Genomic DNA, 12,538 nt, shown 5'->3' on the forward strand with positions numbered 1-12,538 from the left:
ATGTATTTTCTCCCTCCTTCCAATATGCCTTTGTGGTGTAACGGTAGCACATTAGGCGCTTATTTGAAAGTTCCAGGTTAGAATTCCGGCGAGGACATTGCACATTTCTCATGTATCTTGCTTCAAAATAACCTAATGACTCTACAAGACATTTTTCTTAAAGTTTCAGACGGTTTTAATCTTCTGCAGAGGTGGTTAACTTGTAGAGAACTCACATTCGATATCGATGTTTATTAAAGTTCTAATAAATATTTAGAAAGAATAAATAAATGCATAGGTCGCTTTGACTGTGGTTATAATGTTTCTAGAAATAGTTATATTTTTATAGTTATATTCAAGTTATCTGTGTTATTAGATTACTGAATGTCTGGATGTAGTCTGACACAACAAAAATTATTTCCCTCTTTAGCCAGACTTGCAGTACAAAATTCACATAAATTACAGTGAAATTTCCATAAGGCTATCAACCATGGTTCCAGATGATTTTACTCACCTGTGGAGGTGAACATCTTAGAAAGGTGTTTATTTATATTCTTGTAAATACAGTTAGACAGTGGCGTAGCTGGAGGGGGGGGCGGTTCGGCTTGGCAGCACATTTTTGGGGCGGCCTTTTTCATGTGACTAGAAATATTGTGCTTTATATCGGTGTTCATTTTATGTTCTCAGAAATAATAGTCACTTTCACTTTTCAGAAATGGTCAATTCAGGAAGATGGTAGCTTCGGATAGATGCATTTTATTTTTACAAAACTTTTTTAATCTCCCAGTGTTGAAATTACTTTTATGGACTTCTTTATCTTATCTCTTTCTTTACCTTTTTTATCTCTACGACGCACCCTTCCATGATGACCAGCTCTAAAAAAGACCAGTATTTTTGAGAACATGAATAAACATCGGTATTGGACAACATCTCTGTAACGCAGTGGTTTTTAAACTTTACAACCTCATGCACCCCTTTGACCATTGCTAGACCATCATTACCGCCTTTCCTTTCCAAAAACTGGAAAAATACATATACTTTTATTTAAATTTAGATTATTTTTTAACGCTTTTTATAAATTAAACAAGAAAAAGTTTAGAAAAGGGTGATTAATATAGAAACTTGAATAAAACATGTAGAAGCGTTAGGTTATATTTTCAAAGCAGGAGTGATGAAAAATTAACAACGTCTTCGTCGGGAATCGAACCACGACCTCTGGAATACGCGCCGAGCGTGCAGACCACCACACCACGAAAGAATGCTAAGAAGTCGGGACAAATACCTTATAAACAATTTTTTATATTCATAAACTATAACTAAATGATGAACAAGTAAATAAAAAGCTGACCGCACCCCCACCCGAAACTACGGTGGATTCTCCCCTGGTTGAGAATCCATGCTCTAAGGCAATCACATCCATTGAACAAAATCGTCTGCAGTCGTAGGCTGTTGTGTTGAAAAATGCTTCATGTACTTGGAAATGCAAATCTCAGATCAATAAGAACATACAATGAAAGCTTTTCATGGCAAACCGTTCTTTAAGCGACCACTGCAAAAAATAATCGGTACTTCTGAAAGGTATAATTGAACATGACCTCTCTAAGCCGACCATTGCTCAGAAGTCAATCAAAATCCATAGAAGGTTGTATTAAAAATGATCTGTAGTAGAATCTTTGAACCTCGTTTCGTTGAGCGCCTCGTAATAATTAAATTTTAATGTTAATTAGCAGATGCAAGCGCTATCAGGTAGTGCCACCAAAAAATATGTACATAGATTTTTTTGGTGCCACACCGATTTCAACTACTTTTGATGGCTGAAGAAAATAATAGCTCAATTATAGTACCCCATTATGACTACTCACTGGATATTAATAGCAAGCGGCCGCTTGCGATTCTAAGACATCTAAATTAATTCATTTTTATAACCTATTTATGTAAACACCCTCCCCTACTTCAGTTTTGTTTTTGTTTTCTCTTTGATCCTATGAATAGTTTTGTACTGCCGCCTGGCACTTTATCCTTGTAAATAATGTACATATCTCCCATTTTATATTTGATATATGTTTTCCATGTAATACTTAAGTATCTTTGTATTTATGTTGTATTATATATTATGAGTGGTCACACGGACGCTTGTTCGGACTAAAGGGAATTTCTTTTCATGACATTGCCACTTACCTTCGTCAAAAGGCCTACCACTGGGCGTTTCTTCGGGACTCTCTCATCGGTTCGTTTATGAACATTGTATTCGGATCTAAATGCCAACTGTTCGAAGCATAACGGAATCGAAAATCGCACATATTATCCCGGGATAGCGTTGTTACGCGGGCACCCACTTTGCCATAAACTCATCGAGTTTGCCTGAGCCGAAGAAAACGCATTAAGAAATGACCCTTCCTACCTAACGAACATTTACATTTTTCAACCCCGTGAATGCTAAAACTGGATATTTTATCTAACACCTACCACGAAATCATGGAAGGGAAGGCGTTCCCAGTCTGTCTGTTTCAAAGGAATCGAATTGGGATTGCTCAATGAATGGGAAGAAAATGTTGTTCCCGAGGGAAAAAGAACTCTTTTCGTGTTATTTTTCTTTTTGTGGTCGTATGAGACAAGTTTTTCCTGAAATTCAGAAGTTTGCATTTGGGAAAGAATGACAACTTTTCGAAATTCGTGTTTAGAAAAGAAAAAGAACTTGATGTTTAGGCCTTAGTCTAAAAGATGGGTATTTTCTTACTATTGAGTTAGTTACCAGTTTCACAAAGCCATCGGCCATTTTGTGTTGAAAGTAGGTTCTGGTTCGAGGAGATTATTACAGTCTCTTTAATCTCTTAAATTCGAATAAATTTTAGATTCCACCCATATCATTTACATTTAATCAGTACCCTCTACAGTTTTTTTTATATTCGTGAAAGCTTCAGTACAGCAGTTCTTAAATAATTGTAGTCCAAGAAGCCTGAATTATACGTGAGTTATTAGACAACAGTCTGCAATCCGCAAGTGATTTTTCAATCTAAAATTTGATTTTTTTATTTAAATTTATAGAAAAAATATCTTGCAGGATAATAGAAGTCGGGTAAATGCGCATCAAATGAAAGGGGTCTTTCAAGATGACCGGCTGCTCAATCAGGAGCCTAATTGCGAATTAATCCCCCCCCACACGAACGAAGCAGAAATTAGGGTACTTTTCCATCTACTAATATCCTGAAGCATAAAAAATAGCTCTCTTACATTCATCGGAATTCATGTTGACTACATACAAAATCCGAGACTTAAAGAAAACTAAAGAAGACATCTATTTAAGGTTATGCAAATGAAAAAAAAAAACAAAACTGAAAGGTTTCAGATTTTAAATTACGTTCAAAGAGGAGTTTTTTTTTAACGCTTTGTGTGTTACCTTTATTTATTAAATATCACGTTCTTTGCACTTAAACTATAAAATTCAGTTCAATAGCAATGTCGCAAAGTAATTTTAAAATGAGCCTATCTTTAGAATTGAATTTCCGATACACAGTTCCACGCGCTGGGGACAAAAAGTTCATTCCCCGTAGAGTGTTGCCATTGCTCGCTTTTAAATCGAGTTTCTTACTCAAAATCTCGTTAAAGTTTTACCAAATATGAAATCGATAATAAAACAAATTCCAAATTTCAAATTTGGGCTTTTAGATGCCCATATTCGCAGTAGGATTACGTCATTCAAAATTGGATGGCTCTAGGTACCGTTGTTATCACAATGCGAGAAACATACATACATTCATACAGATTCTTCATTATTTAATTTCTTCAAATACCATACAGGGCGATAATATTTGGTGGCAACAGTTTGAAAAGTGAAACGGACATTCAGAGTGATTCGGCGCAAAATCGCAAAACGAAAACAATATCCCTCAGGGACAAAGCCCCTTTTAGACATAAAAAAAAAAAAAAAAAAAAAGAAAGAAAGAAAGAGGGAAAATTTAAAAGGAGTCAGATTTTTAACGGCACACCAGAGGATTTGCTAAGGCTTTTTATGCTCTCCCTGAGCATAGCAGATTAGCGGTTTGCTCTTAGACTCACGCCTGCTAACACATTTTTTTTTTCTCTTTTTAGTTTTATTATTAAGTATTGTTTTCTTCGCACTTAAGCCACATAAAATTCAAAAGCAAAATCACACGATATTTAAAAACCGCTTATATTTAGAATTTCTGATACAGTGTTAGAGTTGCCATATTTTTTTTATTCGTTATATTATTTCTTTGCAATTATCAGAGTTATAGTAAAGAAAAGTATATAACGAGTTAATAAATACAGCTTTATTCCAGAAAAATATTTAATAGTTTTGATTAGATATAATTTGTACAAAATATGGGAAAAAAATAAAAACAAATTCAAAATTCTGGTCTCCAGGGGCACATGTTCGGCGATGGGGGACGACTTAAGTACATAAAAAATTCGATGGCTTTAGGTGCCGACGTTTTTTGATAATGAGAGGAACGTGAATACATTCATACAGATTCTTCACTATTTAATTTTTTTTTAAATAATACATCGCGATAACATTTGGTGGCAACAACTTGAAAAGTTATTCGAACAGAAAACTGATACAGTGAGTGTTCCGAGACCTCTAGCACCTCTGATTTAGCAAAAATGGTTGGAGCTGAATTACGTAACTGGAGAAATGTCTATTATTATTATTGTAACCCGAAAGCGGCAGATGTTTATGAGAATGATCGTTAATGATATGTACTGAATTTCATTAGTAGCTATATTTTTTAGAATGATTTTTCAACTAAGACTTATTCGAGTCGTAATTAAATTCTCTATTAAAACTCAAACAAATGTGATTCATTTAATTATTTATTTTTTTTTAACGACAAAGGTTGAAAAAAATTGCATTCTTTTCTCTCCTTTTTTTCCTCCATTTCCTTATGAGGTTATCACATCTAGCTACGCGCTGCGCTAGAAGAAAGTTTTCCGAGAAACGAGTTTTCTTACCAGCAGTAGTTTAAACAGGAGCTTTTTTTCCTAGCCGAAACAGTTTCGCTGGATATTTTGCCCCGGTTTTGTAGGCTGGACGTTTTACAATAGGCTGAGAGAAATGTTCCGCCTGTAGTTCAGTATTGCGTAGGTTTCTGCATAAGTCAGCCAATCCGATATCCCGGAAGTGAAGATTCCCGGAAATGTTTCTGTAGTCGCACAGCCACGGGTCTGATAACATTTTTACGCAAGTCCCATAAGCATGATCACCTTCGTACTTATCTGGTATTAGTCTTAACACTAGAATTATTGTAACTTCTTACTTTTAGAAGCAAACTTTAAAAGTAAATTTTTAAGTCGTTAATAAATTTAAAGCAACACTTTCAGAGTACCCTTACTATTATTATTTTTTATGAAGGGTAATAGAAAAATTACTTTCCTTTGTGAAGGGATGCTTTTAAATGAAAATATGCCTTTAATGTAAAGTTTTATAATATTAATGAATGTAAAATAGAAGTTTTCAATTATTAAAAATTGTATTAGAGTCGATGTTTTTCTTTGCGTACATATGACAAAGAAAAAAAAAAGTCTTTTCACATTAAGCATAGTTTTCTGACTCAGATTTCTCATATCTTACTGGCACACTTCCATCACGAAGAACATCGTTAAGAATGAGTATACGGTTTTTCCACGACACAGGCATGTATCATTTTTGATTTTCTAAGAAATCAATGTGTTTGAAAGTCCCATGTTTCTATATATATATATTTTTTTCACTGCTTGCTATAATTATTATCTTTTCATGACACTTACCACAAGAAACTTTAAAACTCTTTGATAGGCCTATTTCAGCTTGAAAGATCATTAATTTACATGCAGTTGAATTACATTAATTTAACTATAAATAAAACCTTAATGAATTGCTTTTCATGTTTTAAGCTGTTTACATTAAATACAGTATTCTTCCTTACAGTGCTCTCTTGTACAACGAGATTTCAGATGTTACATTTTTCGGATATATCGCGCTCTGAATAGTGCATATAAAGCAGAAATTTCTGTGAAGAATATAGATATAGCATTATATCTAGAATACTCGCCTGTACTCCGGAAGCTTAAAAAGGGAGCTTTGATTTATGTAAATTTTAAAATTATCCTCGATCACAAACTGATGGCCGATTGAAAAATTATCGTTGAAAATCGATTTTGAGTTCTGGTGAATGGAAGAGCTGTGTTAGTGTTTTCCCTTTGTGTAATATGAATGTAAGCTAGGTTTCCTTACAAAGTTCTCCATGTAAGCATCCGTTTACATAGGCAGGTAGCCTTCATAAGCTGCGCCTTATCTACTATCAATAAAATATTTACAAATTTAATTACACAGAAAAATATAAATCCAAATGACAGCTCAAATGTTTTAATATATTAATGCCTGAAATACTTATTAAGTGAATAATTATATAATGAATGCACATGCGAAATGTTCATCAGGTTGCAGAGTCAATAGATTATTTTGAAACAGGAGACATGAAAAATGAGTAATGCTCTAACCGGGACTCGAACCTAGACGTCTCGAATATGCGCCGAGTGTGCTACCGTTACACCTCGAAGGCATGCGGAAAGGAGGAGAAAATATCTTATACTCCCCCTTTTAAAGGTTGACTGGGGATTAGGGGACCCAATCGCAAAATCCTGGTGTAAACAATAATCATTTGCCACCTTTTAGTTCGGGCGCCACTGTAGAGACATTAGTTTTTTGGGGGGGCGGGAGTAGGAGAGGTGAATAATGAGCAACGACCTCGCCGGGACTCGAAACTGAACTTCTCAAATACGCACAGAGTGTGCTACTTTGTAAGGATCCTAAGTTTTGCTAAAGTTTATTTTATTTTAAATCTTTACTATCACTTCTTATTTTCTACTTCCGGCCAGAATTAAAAGCTTTAACTTATTTATGCAAATTTGTCTTCCTAACACCAAGTACTTAAGTTGTGGCTTTTTGCCAAGCAAGAGAGAGGAAGGAGTTATTGGAAGAAAGCCGCTTGCCATTTCTTAGTTACGAGTTTTCACTCGGTTGCTGGTTGCCTTCAAGGCCAGAAGTTTAGTCCTCTTGATAATTTCAAACGTATCGTAGTTTTAGCAGCTCTCTGTACTACATACGGACTTTTGTTAAATAACGGCCAATCTTAAAGCTAGGCACTTGTATATTTAATTCAAAGTTAGTTTTAGTTAGAGTTTTAGTTAGTAGTTTTATATTCTTACTTTCAGACCACAAGTGCTTGGTCTCTGTATTCCGAAGTTCCGGAAATCTCTGTAAAGATAGAAAAATAAAGGGTTTCGTATACCCTTCCTGTGTGTATTGTCTACTTCACAATTTATTGAACATAGCTTGAGTAAGCTCCCTGTTCCGAGTCAGGACAGTTACTGTTTCCAAAGCAAGTCAAGAGGAACACAAGTCCTGATAGTGGCGCCCGACGAAGAAAAATAACCATGGCCGAGTTTCAAGAAGAACCTGTGGTGCCTGCAGAAGCCGCTCAGAATCCACAAATGCCAGCTGCCGCCCTGGAAGGATTTGGGTACATCGTCCAGACCATGCGCGCATCGATGAAACCAGAAGCAACATTTAATGAAAACTCACCGGTAACAAGTTTTTTGGAAAAATTGGATGACCACTTCATGCTGTATCCAGTCCATGAGTTCCAGAAAGTCACCTTAGCTACCAGCGCTTTGAGGGGCCAAGCGCTTAATTGGTTCAAATGTATAGGCAGAAACCTCTTGGGTCAAGCGGGAAGTCCCACCTACACTTATGATAATTTCAAGACTGCCTTAGTAAAAGCCTTCCCTGTCGTAAAAAATCGTGCAAAATTAGAAGCGGAACTCTTCAGGATATACCAGCAACGAATCGAAAATCTTTCCACCTTTATTTTAAGAAACATTCACGTCTTTAAACTCTTGTATGGAAACCGTCCGGATCCTGAGGTAATCCAAGTAATTTTGCCTAGGTTACTTCCCGAAGTACAAGACTTTATTGAATTAAGGAATCCGACTACACTGGAAAAGTTATTTGAGCTAGCAATCCAGTTTGAAAGTAGAAGAACGGCGGACATTGAAAGAAGACGCCAGTATGAGCAACGAAGCCAATTTGGTGCGCCAAGACCACAGCAAAGTCAAGAACACGGCTACGGAAGCAAATCGAATCAGTGGGCAAGGAAACCTGAGTATCCAAAAACAACCGGCGAACGTCGACAGTTCAATAGCAAGCCAGAAAAAAGTCTGAAGGCCAGCGGAAAAAGAAGGAAGGCATGGAAAGGAAGAAAGAAAATTTAAACTAAAACGGATTTCTGCTGACGGGATGGTGCGGAAATCCGAAGGCCAAGAAAACCCCTCTTCCTTCAAGTTAAATACAGTGATGGTGAAAAATTTGACTCTTCCAAAGATTGAAGTGTTGGTGAATAACATCCCAGCCACCGCACTCCTGGATACAGGCGCGCAGTGTTCCTGTGTGGCAGAAGATTTTTTTAGGAAGTATTTCCGTAAATACCGCATATATAATTCGGATAATATTACAGTGTTAGCTGCGCAGGGAGAAAGATGCAAGTGCATAGGTAAATTACCGTTATACATTCGTATCAAGGACGAGCAAGTAAAGATTATGTTTTTTATCGTAAAGAATTTGCAAGCACATGTCATCTTAGGGATAGATTTTCTTTCAGAGGCAGAAGCAACGCTGGATTTTAACGAAGCGTCCCTTGAACTGACGATGAAACCAGTTCGAGAAGAAAAAACAGAACCACCAACCTTGACCACCTGCCCAAGGAAGAACAACAAAAAATTCGACAAGTGGTAAGTGAATTTGCTTCATTATTTAGTGATATTCCCGGATTTACTCAAGTTACTAACCATAGTATCGATACCGGACATTCACTGCCAGTTCGCCACAAACCATACCGATATGATAAGAATAAAGAAAAAATTATAGAGTGGCACATTCGAGATATGTTACGTAAAAAGATCATAACGCCCATCTCAAGTAGTTATGCTAGCCCGGTTGTGTTATGTAAGGAAAATAATGACTATCCAGTAACACATCCGAAAAGGTGGCGTTTTGCAATTGACTATCGTAAATTAAACTCCATGACTAAATATCCGGTATATCCGTTACCTATTATTGAAGAAATTTTAAGGAACATAACTTCTACGAAATATATGACTACGTTAGACTTAACGACTTATTTTCAAATAGGTGTTAAACCAGAAGATGTGCCTAAGACTGCTTTTATAACCAAGTCTGGCACTTATGCATTCTTGCGTATGCCGTTTGGCCTTTCAGGGGCACATGCAACATTTCAGCGATGTATGGACATTGTGCTAAGGCCTGTTCTAGGAAACACCACATTTATCTATTTAGACGATATCATTATTACTAGTGATAATCTGGATCAACATGTACAGGATTTAAGAGAGGTGTTTTCATTATTAAATGAGGCCGGTCTAAAAGTTCGAAAAGTGCTAATTTGCAGCCCCTGAATTAAAATACTTAGGTTACAAAATATCTCAGAAATTGAATCGAGACGGACGAATCAAAAATAATCGCTGTGCAAAAGTATCCGCCGCCAAATACGGCGAAGAAGCTCTCTTCTTTTCTAGGACTTTGTTCATATTATAGGTCCTTTATAAAAGATTTTGCTGCTATTGCTGAACCATTGTTAAAATTAAAAAGGAAAAAGGCAAGATTCTCGTGGACGGCCGAAGCCAATAGCGCTTTTGAAAAATTAAAGCAAGCATTAACGCAAGCCCCTGTTTTGAAATTTCCTGAGAACGATGAGAATTTTGAAATTTCAGCAGATGCTTCGGATTATGCGGTAGGAGCTGTACTTTCGCAAAATCAGCAGCCCGTGGCATTTTTAGTAGAACTTTAAATCAAACACAAAGAAATTATTCTGCGACTGAGAGAGAGGCACTTGCAGTTCTGTTAGCAGTGCAAAAGTTCCGAGTATATTTTGGAAGGGCGCCAATAACAGTGTATTCTGATCATGCGGCGGTAACTAGATTGTACTCAGGAAAAAACTTATCCCCAAGGTTAATAAGATGGGCACTCAAGTTACAAGAGTATAATTTGGTAACTAAGCACACCCCCGGAAAGGAAAATATCGTAGCAGATGCCCTATCCAAAATAAAAATAGATGAAGAAGGTAATACTGTAAAGGTGGCAATGCTCACAGCATGTACGATACATTCCCGAGAAACTGTAATAACCGAACTGGGTAAGGATCCGGAATTTAAAAATATTTATGATTATTTAAAAGATCCTGAAAATTTTAGCCACCAAGATATTGTGGCGATAAGAAATAGGGCGGCCCATTACGAACTAATAGATGGTCTATTATTTTATACAAAACTACGAATTCCAACAACGAATTTCGACCTGTTATCCCAGCTAGTCTTAGATTAAATATACTGCAGGAGTTGCACGACTCCCCTTTAGCTTCTCATGCTGGTATTCGAAAAACCATCCAACGCGTACGCGAAGCAGTTTATTTTCCTGAGCTGCAAAAGTTAACAAGGGCGTATGTCCAGTCCTGCCCAACATGTCAAGCAGTTAATTATATTAATTTCCGCCCGGCCGGGTTTCTAAATAGCATTAAATCGGAATTTCCAAAAGAAATAATTGGCATCGATTTATTGGGCCCTTTCCCAAAAAGTCAGTTAAATAAAAGTCGGTATCTTCTTGTTATGGTTGATCATTTTAGTAAGTGGACCGAAATTGTTCCCTTAAAACGAGCCTCCGCGAAATTAGTTACTGATTCTATTTTAAATAAATATATTTTAAAATACGGGGCGCCCCTAAAAGTGATATCGGATAATGGTCCTCAATTTGTGAGTAATATATTTGAAGACATGTGCCAAAAACTGGGCATACGTCATTTAAAAATGGTACCGTATCGGCCGCAATCAAATGTAGCGGAACGGGTCAATAGAAATATAGTGAAAATTATCCGTAGTTATGTTAAAAATTTTCATAAAAGCTGGGATAACTATGTCAATAAATTAGCTTCCGCCCTTAGGACCGCAAAATATGATACGACGGGCAAAACTCCTGCTGAGTTATTTTTAGGCAGAAAGATTATAACGCCGTTAGATAAATTATTTTATGTGCAACAAAGAGCCCCAGAATTTAAAATGGGTGATATAGAAAAATTAATTAAAGAAGCAAAAAAGAATACTGAAGTAGCACAAAGAAAACAGAAGCTGTGTTATGATATGAAACGACGGGGAGTAACTTATAAAGTAGGGATGAAGTGTTAAAAATTAAGCATTCACTTTCTTCAGCACCAGAAGATAAAACTGCCAACTTCTATCCACGATTTGAAGGACCATATGTGATAGAAAAAGTAACTCAGGCTGTAGTGGTGTTAAAAGCCAGGAATGGTGAAACCTGCACCGCAAACGTTGACCAAATAAAACCATTTTATAATCGTAATAAAATGCCAATATTTCAAGATCTTTTGCAGGATCCGGCACGGCAGGCACAATCTCCAGAGGTGGAACAACGACAATCACAAGGGCAAGCCACGAGTAGACAGGGGCAACTGAAAAGAAAGTTCCCCCGTTGGAAAACTGAAGGTAACAAGAAAAAGAAGCCGTTCCACCGACCAGAAAAGAGAGGGCACGACTACCCCCAGAATGAAGAAGGGAGAAGTTCGACTAATGCAAAGAGAGCCAGGAGAAATGGCAGCAACTATAACACGGCTCCAAAACGGAAGATCTACCCATCGGATAGGAGTCTACGCAGCAAATGTCGACGAATTGATGAAGGAAAACCAGCTGCAGATGCAAAGAAGCAAGAAAAGTTTGAACAGCCAGCAACGAGATCCAGGCAACAACGAGAGACAGTTGTCCCGGTTCCGCCAAGACCAGCTGCCATCAAACGGCCGAGACCACAAGCAGATGCTAAAAAGAAGGTCTTCAAGGGTGACCGAACTGGAAGAAAAAGAAAGCTCAGGGAGGAAGGAACCGAAGGGCGAACCCGCACAAGAAGGAAGATAAACCAGACGGTAGTCTTCGCCACTTTCCAGGACTGGGCAGAAAAAAGGATGTCTGAATATCACAGAGATAAGTAAAACTTTATGTTACTTTGACTCTTTTAAGTTAATTTTTCATTTTTACTGCAAGTGGCAGAATTCAAGAAGTTTTACCTCATGTGAGGCCTACCGTTATCGCCAAAAAGGCGAGAAATGAGTTGTTACCTATTTTGGTATTGTTTTTCAGTTACTCGCGAGTAAAACTAAAATTAATGTATAATAGGAATGTGTAAATACTTGAATATTGTAAAAGCATTGATAATCTTTGAGAAAGGTACCTTAAGAAAATTGTAAAAAATATTGTATAAAATTTTATTTAAAAGATTCTGGCAAGAAAGAAGTTTTAGTCTGAAAGACTTTTGAAATGTAGTATTTCAATGTAGAAGAATTGGCACTTGCTTGGAAAAGAATAGAAGTTAACAATGTACTACTAATGTATGTTTTAAAATGCGTAAAATTAACGGCATGTTAATATGTCCTTATATACAATGTGAACTGTTATCTTAAAAGTTAAGAAATACTGTGATATG

The sequence above is a fragment of the Stegodyphus dumicola genome, chromosome 1 (assembly GCF_044657685.1).
Source record: "Stegodyphus dumicola isolate Sdum_Otavi_A_Nest chromosome 1, ASM4465768v1".
Classification (NCBI taxonomy): Eukaryota; Metazoa; Arthropoda; class Arachnida; order Araneae; family Eresidae; genus Stegodyphus; species Stegodyphus dumicola.